Raw genomic sequence first — 13,552 nt, forward strand, 5'->3', positions numbered from 1 at the left:
TAAGACGCCGCTGACGTGTGTCTGGTGTGTGTGTGTGTGTGTGTTCTGGTTCTGTTGTGGATCCGCGTTCAGTGCCGCTGCTGACGTAAGACGCCGCTGACGTGTGTCTGGTGTGTGTGTGTGTGTGTGTTCTGGTTCTGTTGTGGATCAGCGTTCAGTGACGCCGCTGACGTAAGACGCTGCTGACGTGTGTCTGGTGTGTGTGTGTGTGTGTGTTTTCTGGTTCTGTTGTGGATCCGCGTTCAGTGCCGCCGCTGACGTAAGACGCTGCTGACGTGTGTCTGGTGTGTGTGTGTGTGTGTGTGTGTGTATTCCGGTTCTGTTGTGGATCCGCGTTCAGTGCCGCTGCTGACGTAAGACGCTGCTGACGTGTGTCTGGTGTGTGTGTGTGTGTGTGTGTGTGTGTGTATTCCGGTTCTGTTGTGGATCCGCGTTCAGTGCCGCCGCTGACGTAAGACGCTGCTGACGTGTGTCTGGTGTGTGTGTGTGTGTGAGACGTAAGACGCTGCTGACGTGTGTCTGGTGTGTGTGTGTGTGTGACGTAAGACGCTGCTGACGTGTGTCTGGTGCGTCCGTGTATTCGGGTTCAAATAAATACGGCTGGGCAAAAAAATGCAAGTCTTCCTCTGTGTGGAAATCCTTAGACATGTTTGCGAAGATTGTTTTGTTTCCAGCGTGCGTCTCCCTCAGACTGTAAACGAAGCTCGGGCGCACCAGACACACACACACACACACACCAGACACACGTCAGCGGCGTCTTACGTCAGCAGCGGCACTGAACGCGGATCCACAACAGAACCAGAATACACACACACACACACACACCAGACACACGTCAGCAGCGTCTTACGTCAGCTGCGGCACTGAACGCGGATCCACAACAGAACCGGAATACACACACACACACACACACACCAGACACACGTCAGCAGCGTCTTACGTCAGCGGCGGCACTGAACGCGGATCCACAACAGAACCGGAATACACACACACACACACACACACACGTCAGCAGCGTCTTACGTCAGCGGCGGCACTGAACGCGGATCCACAACAGAACCAGAACACACACACACACCAGACACACGTCAGCAGCGTCTTACGTCAGCGGCGGCACTGAACGCGGATCCACAACAGAACCAGAATACACACACACACACACACACACACACCAGACACGTCAGCAGCGTCTTACGTCAGCGGCGGCACTGAACGCGGATCCACAACAGAACCAGAATACACACACACACACACACACACACCAGACACACGTCAGCAGCGTCTTACGTCAGCGGCGGCACTGAACGCGGATCCACAACAGAACCAGAATACACACACACACACACACACACACACACACACACACACACCAGACACGTCAGCAGCGTCTTACGTCAGCGGCGGCACTGAACGCGGATCCACAACAGAACCGGAAGACACACACACACACACACACACACACCAGACACACGTCAGCAGCGTCTTACGTCAGCGGCGGCACTGAACGCGGATCCACAACAGAACCAGAATACACACACACACACACACACACACACACACACACACCAGACACGTCAGCAGCGTCACTGAACGCGGATCCACAACAGAACCGGAAGGCAATACAATGCTGAATAAAGTCGTAGTTTTTGTTATTTTTGAACCAAAATGTATTTTCGATGCTTCAAAACATTCTAACTAACCCACTGATGTCACATGGACTACTTTGATGATGTCTTTATTTCCTTTCTGGACAAGGACAGTATACCGTACATACATTTACAATGGAGGGACAGAAAGCTCTCGGACTAAATCTAAAATATCTTAAACTGTTCTGAAGATGAACGGAGGTCTGACGGGCTTGGAGCGACACGAGGGTGAGTCACTAATGAGATAATTTTCATTTTTGGGTGAACTAACCCTTTAAACTAATCCATTTGAATTGAGAGGTTTAGTCCAAATTCTCTGAAAAGACTTGATCGCTTTATATGACGAACAGATTTAAATCAAGTAAAATGTAAGAATAAAAGCTTATGTTTATATATTCGGCTTATATTCTTATATTATATTTTATTCTTATATACTTCTTGCAGTGTCAAAGTGGTAGTTGCGTAGCTGTCAATGGAGGGACAGAAAGCTCTCAGATTTCAACAAAAAGATCTTCATTTGTGTCCCGAAGATGAAGGAAAGTCTTACAGGTTTGGAACGACATGAGGGGGGAGAAATGAATGATAGAATGACAGAAATAAACTATCCCTTTAAGTACATCTTCGTTTGTTTTTAATGATTACATCTATTGTCTTTGAAATATCGTTAAGCGTACTGACAATAATTTATGGTAAATTAAAATATACTAATTTCTATTGATGCTTGTGTGTAAATATATTTGGAATTGCACATTTGAAATTATTAAATCTTTTAGTACATTTAATTCGTTAATATATTAACTTTAAATGTAATGTTGAAAAACACACTACAGTTAAGATTATAATGAAGTACTTTACAAGTGCTTTAGTCAACAAACTAAAATAGGTGTACCTCTTTAAAATAAAACTTTTAATTTGACAGTTACAAAGTGCACTTTTTCAGTGTGTTAAGTAGAAACAGTCAAGAAAATGTACACTTAAGTGGCCTTTTATTCTAACATATTGGCAAGTCTTTTTTTATAATATACTTTTACAAAGTACACTACAAGTGTACATTCAATACAATTAAGCACACTGTTTTGTCACAAGGGTAACATGCATCGAAGTGCATGATGGGTAGCTTTTATTGTCTTTTTAATATAACGATGTTTGGTTAATTGTATAAGGTAAATGTATATCAGGAAACTGGTCACACTTTCTGTTTCTAATGGTTCTGCGATGTTAACAGTACAAATATTACATTTCTCTCAGATAACAAACATGCAAATTAGCACGCATATTCGACTTCTAATTCAAATTAAAACACAAGAATGGTACAAGAACAGTTTTGGATTAGGAATAGCATGTAAGACATTGCTGTCAACCACCCTGTAGCAGTTTAGCTCGTAAAAATGGTTGTATTTTCAGTTGCTCAGCACATTTTTCACATATTGATCACGGTCAGGTTTGCTGGCAAAGTGAACAGATCGTAAGATGCAAACAAAATAACCTGCAACGTTTCATCAGTCAGATATAATGTCGTGTGTCAAAATCTAGTGAGCTGCTATGACGCCTCATAGCAGCTACATTAAGATCACTAGGTTTCGAGACACTGATTCTCCAATCTTAGATGTGGTTTAGGATTCAAGGCAAGCTCAGACCTCAAGTTCAAGCAGCTGGATCAAGTTCTCAGCTAAAATCTCCTCAGTGTTCGTCGTGACATCCATCGGCGGGGATCCACATACTGCTTAAATAACCGGCGGGGGAGAGAGACGCGAGTCTTCACCGTTTCACTAGATGATGATGATGATGATGATGATGATGACAACAACAACACCTCACCCGGAAGACAACACACTGCTCTTTTCCCTGTGCCCGCCCGGCGTCATCAGGCAGCCGATGGAGCTTCACTGCCACCTCGCGGTCGAAACACGGAAAACATGCGTCACTGCTCAGCATCACAAGAGGGGTTAAACGGGTTTGTTCAACCAAAAATGATAATTTACTCACCCTCAAGCCATCCTAGGTGTGAATGGCTTTCTTCTTTCAGCCAAACAGAATCGGAGGAATTAAAAAATATCCTGACTCTTCCCAGCTTTATAATGGGAGTTAATGGTAGCCTACCACAGATTTTGAAGCCCAAAAAGTGCATCCATCCATCATAAAAGTAATCCATGCGACTCCTGGGGGTTAATAAAGGCCTTCTGAAGTGACGCCATGGGTTTTTGTTTTTTTTAAAGCAAAAATATATTGGTTTGTATGGGCTACTGCCCCTTTAAATGCATTGCTCTGCTACATCATTGCTCTGATTATAACATTTTAGTTTTAAGTATGATGATGGGCTCCGATTCCAATAACCCAGCCTGAGATAATAAAGGCTAAATAAACAATTACCATATGCTTAGCAATGATTGTTACTCCACATTGTTCAGCAGTTTTATAAGAAAGGTGACCCCGACAGACACAGCAAGTACATTTAGCTTGCATTTGGACCACAATTCTCTGAGAATTGCAGTAAACGGCAGTGATGTAAATGTAATGCTATTGCAAATGTTGAAATATCGGTTGTTGTATATCCTTCTGAGCAGGGCCGTAGCTAGAGGATTCGGGGCCCCCTGAAAAAATATTGATGTGGGCCCCCACCACCCTCCACCATTATCATATACTGTACAATAGATGAACATGGAGGCCCACATATAACAGAAGATGGTGATGTTGTTGTAAAACCTTTATTTTAAAAGTTAAATGTTTATATAAAAATGACAACTAATAAAAAATAACAAAAAGCAAGAAATTGTTAAATAATAATAAAACCAATTTTTAAAAAGTAACACCCCCCCCCCCCATCAGTCTGTTATAATTCATAAATCAAAAAGTAAACATTTAGAAATTGACAAGAATGCAGTCTAATTAAAAAAATAAAACCATTTATTGCCTTATTTTTTGATAAAGATAATATGGAACTGGCAGAGGTGGGTAGAGTATCCAAAAACTACTCTTAAGTACTTATAGAAATATTTACTCAAAGTAAAAGTAAAAGTAATAATCTTAAAAGTTACTTGAGTAAGAGTAAAAAAGCATCCAATGAAAAAAAGTAGTTAGTTACTAGTTACTTTGGATCATATAGGCCTATATATATATATATATATATATATAGGCTATATATAACATGATATTATTTAGATATTTTTTCATTTAAATTACTAAAATTATCATAATTAGATAAGCTATCTTTGCAACAAAAACAGAAGAGACTAACATTATTTCTGTATATCTGTATATTATATCTATAGCCCGAAAACCATTGCCTGTCCTTTGGTTTGTATAATAGTATAATAACTTATACAACTACATTTGGGTTATTAGACAATGTCGGAATAAAGTGACTCTATGGAGTTTTGCATTCAAATGTAAAGCGATGGCAGTCATGTCATGCCCAACACAAACAACGATCAAATGCAAGGATCTTCTTCTGTCTGTTCTCCAAAATGTATTTAAATGTAGGCTATATTTATGAAAGCATCTTTAAACTGGTTAACTGAGTCTAATAAGGCAGGCAAAGGCATTCGTTTTCAAGTCGAGTTCGCACGCCACTGCGCAATACACACATTGTGTGTGTACACACACATTCATAAACTGGACGATGATAGCTTATTTAATGTATAAAGTAATGTATATGTCCAAAAAAAGGGTAATGTCATACTTTGTAGTAGTGCTATATGGCGTAATAATCTGTTTGGTTGTAAAATGTATTACCTTGTCCTGAATGAAATGAAATCGAATGTATCGTCGTGTGGAATAATTCATTCACAGACAGCTTACGAAGTAACATAAGAAGATGTTCAACTAATAAAGATCTTCATCGCTGGCAAAAAAATATGATGCATTTGCAGATTTACTTTCTAGACTGTACTGTAGACTGCCACTTGATACAACGCTCTTGATGTTCTTAAATCTTCCTGTTACGACTCCGAGACGATTCAGTGCGTGCAGGAAACTGAACAGATCATTCAAACTGATTCGCGAACCGATTTAGACAGATCTGCCCAACTTGTTTGATGAAGTCTTTGAACAGAATCGACTCAAAAGAGTGATTCATTTGTGAATTGAGCATCGCTCATGCCCAGAAAAAAGAAAGAGCGCGCGCTTAGAATAAACTACGCTTTTAACAACATATTGCATTAAAATAAAGTAACGAGAGGAACGTCGCCCAACGTAACGACGTAAAAGTACAGTTTTTTCATTAGAAATGTACTCGAGTTAAAGTAAAAGTACCCACAATTAAATGTACTCTTAAAAGTAAAAAATTTCCAAAAAAATACTCAAGTAAATGTAACGAAGTAAATGTACTTCGTTACTATCCACCTCTGGGAACTGGTAATATTATTAAATAAAGCGAATACATTTATTCATCCAAGTGCAGTGTGCTGTATTCGTGTTTTCTCGATGTTTTAAATATCATCAGCCGGCAGGTCAGATGCATATTGCAATGCGTCGTGACTCGTGTAATTTTTTTAAAACTCTATTTACAATAGTGTAAAAAGACAGGAATTTAAACCACGTATTCATTCGGTCGATTGTGGCGCGCACCGATAATAAAAAATGACTGTACACGGCAGACTGTAGACGGAAGTTTTCTAATTCCCAGCGAAATAACAATATATAACCGGTCTTTAAGAACGTCTTGATCGACTAGGATACAACCACTCTCCTTGCCTCCCTCTCCGTCTTTTCCTGGCATTTCTGGTACCTGATTTATGTTTTCTTTTCCCCGACATTTTTCAGTCAGTCAGTCTCCTGCTCTTCCACCAAGTTCATCGTTATCTTCAGGCTGCCGCCTCAACTCTGATTGGTTCTGTTCACGAGCTGGGGTGGGACTTACAATTTTATTGGGTCCATCTGATGTTTGTCACTGACTCTGACTGAATAATTAATACATACTTAAGGTCGGACTAAACCATTTTTATGGAGGTAAGAGAAGCAGATATTTGGAAAAATATTTACCCAAATTGCACGTTTTTGTGGTTTTCATTTAAATCTCAGGCATACAACTAATATAAATATTAGAATTATTCATACAACAGGGGCCTAAATAGTATAGCTGCTGGATTTTGTGGGGCCCCCTGGGCAGCGGGGGCCCCTATAATTGTCACCACCTTTCACCCCACTAGCGACGGCCCTGCTTCTGAGACCCAGCAATTGAGTTGTTTCGTCTGTAGAGGACATTACAGTATATTTTAGCAAATCTCTTTGACATGTAAGCCACAGTTTTAAGTCTGGATGTCCTGTAAAGAGCACAGGCTTAAAATGCTTATCAGGCATTTTAAAGAGACATAAGGGAACAAAATATAGATTTCTATGAAATATGAGATATCATGGAAATGTTGCCAAGTTTTTACTCTCATTATATAGCAAGCAACTTATTTTTTCATTACATGTTGCCCAAAGAACACATTAATATGCAAATACAGAGACAATGAATACATTATATGCACCGATCCACATTTTTTCACTTCCGATCCGATCCCGATACCTGAATTTGGATTTCGGCTGATACAGATTCTATTCTATGGAAGTAAAATAATCCCAAATGTTTTTGAAACAAAAAGCCTGTTGAATTGTACTACTTAAAAAAAATATGCATTGCATTAACCCTGCTTGTATTTTAATGCATTTTATTTTTAGGGCTTGAATTTTATAGGCTGAAATTTAGCATGGTTTAATATTTAAGCTGTGAATATTTCAAATCAAATCATTTCAAACACATTTTCATTAGTAAAATTTCAATAATCCATATTCACCTTTCATATTTCATATCCCAAATATTCAAACTGATTAAAAATACAACCTATAATATTCAACAGGCGGTTTTCGGTCCATTTTATTTCGCTTTGCAAATTCGCTTCCACAAATTCAGTGGTTCAAATTCGACAGTAAATTCAACATTGACATCCAGGAGCTGCAGGAAAAGTAGTAGATTACCGAGCATAATCTCCATCTGCTGTTAGTCGACCACACCAGCAGGGGGTGCCAGCGCGTGTTGTTGACGAAGACCAGAGCAACAGTTAGTGCAAGCCATTCATTCATAAAAACTTATTTGCAAAAATGTAAGTGTATTTGTGATTATTATGACGTCTGTTTTATGTGAAATTCAGTGTGTTCACGATTACTTTTCCTGTGTAGCCTAAGTTACATGCATCTTTCTCTACCATGGACGATAATGTTATTCCCCCGATGCGGATGTACAGATCCAGTGTTACATTTGACATATTTCTCTTGGTTGTTTAGTTGCCTTAACCTTATATTGCAGCGATGTGCTGCATGCAGTACTAGGGTTTGGTTTCCCTCAATATGTCAGGATTCCCCTGCTGGACATATAAAACGCTTAACGTAACTTAATGGACATAAAAGACCAAACTCGCAGGCTAGCAGATGGACTCAGAATATGAATTTAACGCGCAAAGTTTAATGCTGAGCGTTTCCCAGTGATATACTGGCATAAATTTGGTTTGACATTGGACATTCGCACATTTAGGGACCGTCTCTAAAGTTACATACGAAATTGGTATACACGTTTCTAACTTAAATACCATTTGAAAAGAACGACTTACAGTCATAAATTCAACTGTAAAGTGTTCATGTAGGTGTCAGGCTCAGGCATAATGCACAATTTATTCAAATAGATTGAAGTTTGCTATTGAAGTTAGAAACGTTTAGGCCTATAGGACTTGTTACTTTAGAGACGGTCCCTAAATGTGCGAATGTCAACCCAATTTTACATTTAGTCTTTTAGCTGGCACTTTTATCCAAAGCGACTAGTTAAACTAACAATATAGAACAACAATATGAAAGTGCTACTTCCCAGTTTAATCTAATGCAGTACATGTACAATACATACTTTCCAAATAAGGTGCGAGTTTGGTCTTTTATATCACTGTAGTCCATTAAGCTAAGTAAAGCGTTTTGTCCTGACGGAAGGGGAATCCTTGAGTATGATGAGGTATTGAGGGAAACCGATTATAATCCCATTCACTGTAGAAAAGGCTGATAACATAAGGCTACACAGGGAAAGTAACAATGAATGAAACATAAAAACAGCTTTTGTGCCTTTATCATCTTTTCCGCATATATACTGACCCAGATAATCGTCACAAAAAACATAATGCATGCTGAGTTTTTATGAATGAATGGCTTGCGCTAACTGTTGCTCTGGTCTTCGTCAACAACACGCGCTTGCACCCCCTGCTGGTGAGGTCGACTAACAGCAGATGGAGATTATGCTCGGTAATCTACTGCTTTTCCTGCAGCTCCTGGATGTCAACGTTGAATTTACTGTCGAATTTGAACCACTGAATTTGTGGAAGCGAATTTGCAAAGCGAAATAAAATGGACCGAAAACCGCCTGTTGAATATTATAGGTTGTATTTTTAATCAGTTTGAATATTTGGGAAATGAAATATGAAAGGTGAATATGGATTATTGAAATTTTACTAATGAAAATGTGTTTGAAATGATTTGATTTGAAATATTCACAGCTTAAATATTCAACCATGCTAAATTTCAGCCTATAAAAATACAAGCCCTAAAAATACAATGCATTAAAATACAAGCAGGGTTAATGCAATGCATATTTTTTTTCAAGTAGTACAATTCAACAGGCTTTTTGTTTCAAAAACATTTGGGATTATTTTACTTCCATACTATTCCGATACCAGAGCTGTGTTTGCTTTAATATTATTATTATTATCATTATTGTTGATTTTATATGATGCTGAAATAAACTCCTCTGATATGTATGCATGCATGTAATATGTCCCAAAAGGCAACTTGAGGTAAGTTTAAAGTCAGAAAAACAGGAAATCCTGTTAACATGAAAAATCACATTCTGAAAACAAATATGCAACTGTAAGGGTTTCAAATTGATTGTCATGTCAATATTTATTACATTCCCAAAATGTCAAATACTTGAGTCTTGAAATATAAGAAAAGTGCAAGTGTAAACATCTTACACACACTATCAATAAAACAGTGTGCATCTGAACAGCACAAATTAAGTACACTGCTCTTGTAGCATCAACAAATCAAGGTTTTAAAATGTCAAATATTTGAAGTATAGGAAAAGTGCAATAACTGTAAACATATAACCAGAAACCCCATTTTATGCTGTTTGTAAAGTAAAATAGTATATCAAATCATTCTCTAATATCTTTCATAGCATATTGAGAATCTTTCTACAAATCTTTGTATAGTTTGGTTCAGGTGGAAGTTTTCTGGAGCTGTCGGAGCCCATGATTTACATTAAACGCCTGCATGTTAAAGTCCCCATAGTCAATAATTGTATCACTTAAAACTCACCTTTGATCACAAAATGACATATTTAAACATTTTTTCCTTGAAAAATGTTGTGTCATGCCTTTAGCTTGAATGTAACTACACCCTTGCTTCATATGGTTCTATGAATATGCAAATGAGCCCCACCTCCACTCACACGTTGATCTGATTGGTTACAAGGTAGTTTGTGACGTCAGAAACACCAGCGATTTCAAACCGTGTTTTTGAGACTGTCTTTGGTTCACTGCAGTTTTAAAGAGGAAATACTCAGCAATGCTGTCGACTTATGAACTTACACATGGTTTGTCTTAAAGCGTATTAAAAACACCACATAGACACATAAACAACATTAAAAGCTTGATTTTTTTTCCCACAGGGGGACTTTAAATGCATGTACTATTATATGCATATTACATTTATTCATTTAGCAGACGCTTTTATCCAAAGCGACTTACAAATGAGAACAATAGACAGTTGCATAACACAATATGCAAGTGTTATAGTAGCCTACATTTTTATTTATTTTTTGCATACAAAATGCAAAATTATATAAAAAATTTTCTAAACATCTTTTCCCAAGATTATTCTCATATCTGTTTTACAAAGGTCAAGTTATAGAAAAAAAAAATGTCTGGAACCTAAAAATTGACTTATACTGAATATAAAAATGTAATATAAAAAAACATTGTTATGGTTATAGAGTCTTGTTTTCATTATCTTATTGGTCCTGGTGTCCTCTATGATATATCATAAAATATGAAACAAATTTTCAGATTTTTTTTTCACAATTTGTTTCTTATAGGCCTACTCCAAAACGATGTAAAAAAAGAAGAAGGATATGAAAAAAAAAGTTTTAAATAATGGTTCTATCTAACTCCAAGTGTGCTAAAATAAACATCTTTCCTCATGCAGGTGCGACTTCAGTTTCTTTAATCATTCCTGATCTGCACACGCTCTCTTGAAAGCGTTCGAGTTGGTCTTTTTGTGAGCTCTCTGAGACAGTGATCCAGCTATGGGTGTTTGATCAGAACCAGGCCTTCGGTTCCACAGAGGGAACGGCAGAACGGAAGACTTCAGCTGCTGTACGGAGCATTCAGTCCTCGGCAGAGCGCTCTGTCTGACAGGCCCAATCTTTGGAAGAATTACATTTTGTCTTGTACCGGCTTGAAAGCTGTTCTCTTTCTTTGTCTCGTCTTTCTTTACTTCTACTTGGCAAGTGACCTCCTCGAACCACTCGTCAAACCACTGGTCATCGCTGACATCGGCCAGCCATGGAGTCAGAGACCAGTCATCGGTCAGCCGGTGCCACTCCGCGTTTCCAACGTCCTCCGTTTTCTTCCCCTTCTCTGTGGAAAAAGTATTTTTCTGTTGCATCTGTTGGCTCGGAGGTATGATTTGTGGAAGATGCATTAAGGCTTTTTCATCATCCCTCAAAGAACAAGCATTCGTCTGAAGCTCTACACTCGTCTGGGGTTTCACGGTATTTTTCTGGAGCACTTTTACAGAAGAAGTGTTAAGGAACTTCTGTGTGTGCTGGAGCAAGTGCTGGTTCTGGGACACACCACCTACACGTGTTAGCAAGTTGGGTCTTGCATTTGACCCCTTTTTGGGAAGCTCATTCTTACCGTCTTCTTTAACTCGGAAACCTCTGTTGGCACAGGAATCATTGGGCCGCCAAAGACTCGAGGCGAAACCCCTCACCTCACCGGGACCGCAGGACGCAGCGGGACAGAAGAGATTGTTTAGATGGGTCCCCTGCTTTCTGTCATCGAAACTCTTTTTCTTCATTGTCGGCAGTTTGGTAGACGAGCGGGAGCGTGTGTTCCTGTCCCCGTTATCATCATCGTGGATCGAGCCGAGTCCATGAATCACGATCTGAAGTCGGCGAGGGACCGCGAGCGAATAATAGCGTATTGAGCTTTCACTCATTTAAAATGTGCTGTCGCGATGCATGATCAGAGATCTGCACGAACTCAGCAGAACCTTTAAAAGTAAACATCGCGTCACGTTTACAACACTTCTGAACGCACGTTATCAAAAGCATAGCCGAACTGTGATATGAAAATCGAAATTTAATATAGGCCTATTAATAAAAATAATAATAGGCTAATAGACCTAATAATGGGCTAATAATTGGGGGAAATTAATTCTTAAAAGTCATCTTTTGAAAACGGTGATTTTGATGTTGCAAGGGCTGGGCGATATGGCTGAAAACTGTATCACGATATCAGTGTTTCATATCGGTCGATATCGATAATTATTGATTTTTTTATGACCCATTTAAAATAAGGACCAGGAGAAAAAATATATTACATTTAAACGTTTTTATTTTAAACTTAACCTTCCTCTGATTACAATCCCAAGACAGAAATGTCAACACAACCATGGAAAACTCAAATAATTAAAATGTAAACATAAGTCTAAATTCACAATCAGACCTGCAAACTCCTCAGAGTAAAAAAGGTGACAGTGGCGCGGCGGGACGTGGGTGGTGGGGGTTTGTGATCGTATGTGCCCCCTGCTTGATTTTTTTTTTTTGAGACATCACGGTTCGGTACGATTTCGGTACAATGGAGTGAAAAGCAAAACAGAAATATAGAAGGCATTTTTATAAATGTCTTAAGCCTTGTATTTTTTAAATAAGTTTTATTAATAAAGGCATAGAACCAGTTTATTTATAGTGCACTGATAATAGTTTTATATAATTGGTTTATTAATTAAACTAATAAAAAGATAGATATGAGATATGTTTGGTAATTGTACCTGAATGAATTTAAAATTAATTTGCTATATTTCAGATCAATATATTTGTTTTCCTTAATTTTAATTAACCCTAACTTTATTCTCATCAGAATTATAAATAATTGATTTCCGTATAAAATAATCTACCAACACATTTCACTTTCTTTTTTAATCAATGTGTAACTTAAAAATAAACATATAGTGCTCTGTTTTGAGGACAAGAAATGAAAACCAATGCGATATGATTAATGTCCAAAAGATGGAACACACAGACTGTTTTACAAAGGGGTTGGATAAATATGTTTTGCTTTTAAAACGGTGTGTGACAGTTGTAGGTTACAGTTTGACAAGAAGTACAGTGTGACAAAAGCACAATGTTGTGTTTTATTGCGAGTATAGGCCTACACAAATATAAGTAAACACTTTGCAGACTGAATGATGTCCTGTATTAACAAAATGACGGAGTATGTTCTCTTACGAGAGTATCTCTCGTACTGCGTAATAGCTTTACGCTAGGGGAAAAACTCTTTTCCGCGAGATATTGAAGCCAAAAATTATCCTTTAATTTTTTATTAATGCAAAACGCTTTGCAGCAGCAAGCAAACATAGGCGAAACAGCTCGCGCGCCTATTGGTTGCTCTTCAGCAAATGCAGCAGCCTATCGAGAGAGACTCTGCGTGACGTAATGACCAATGGGGGCAATTCGCGCCCATATCGTCACGTCCCGCCAGAAGGGGCGTGGTCTCGCCCTATAAATATGCTCGTTAGGCTGATACAAGCTGATTTTTACCTCTTCAGCGAAGCACACGCATCGCTGGATCCGGAGTGAGAAGCCGCGCCGTCGAAGCAAGCCTTTC

At 38.6% G+C, this 13,552-nt stretch overlaps 1 protein-coding gene across 1 annotated transcript in view; it reads right to left on the reverse strand.

The window, feature by feature from the left end:
• The window catches only part of chmp7 (charged multivesicular body protein 7), a 21,396-nt gene extending 17,921 nt beyond the window's left edge, over positions 1 to 3,475 (reverse strand). Inside the window, exon 1 of the mRNA XM_056246891.1 lies at positions 3,284 to 3,475. The gene's annotated coding sequence lies outside the window, so the exon portion shown is untranslated. The remainder of the gene's footprint in view (positions 1 to 3,283) is intronic.
• Positions 3,476 to 13,552: the final 10,077 nt, after the last annotated feature.

This window comes from Rhinichthys klamathensis, unplaced genomic scaffold (assembly GCF_029890125.1).
Source record: "Rhinichthys klamathensis goyatoka isolate OS25496 unplaced genomic scaffold, OSU_Roscu_1.1 h1tg000040l_1, whole genome shotgun sequence".
Lineage (NCBI taxonomy): Eukaryota > Metazoa > Chordata > Actinopteri > Cypriniformes > Leuciscidae > Rhinichthys > Rhinichthys klamathensis.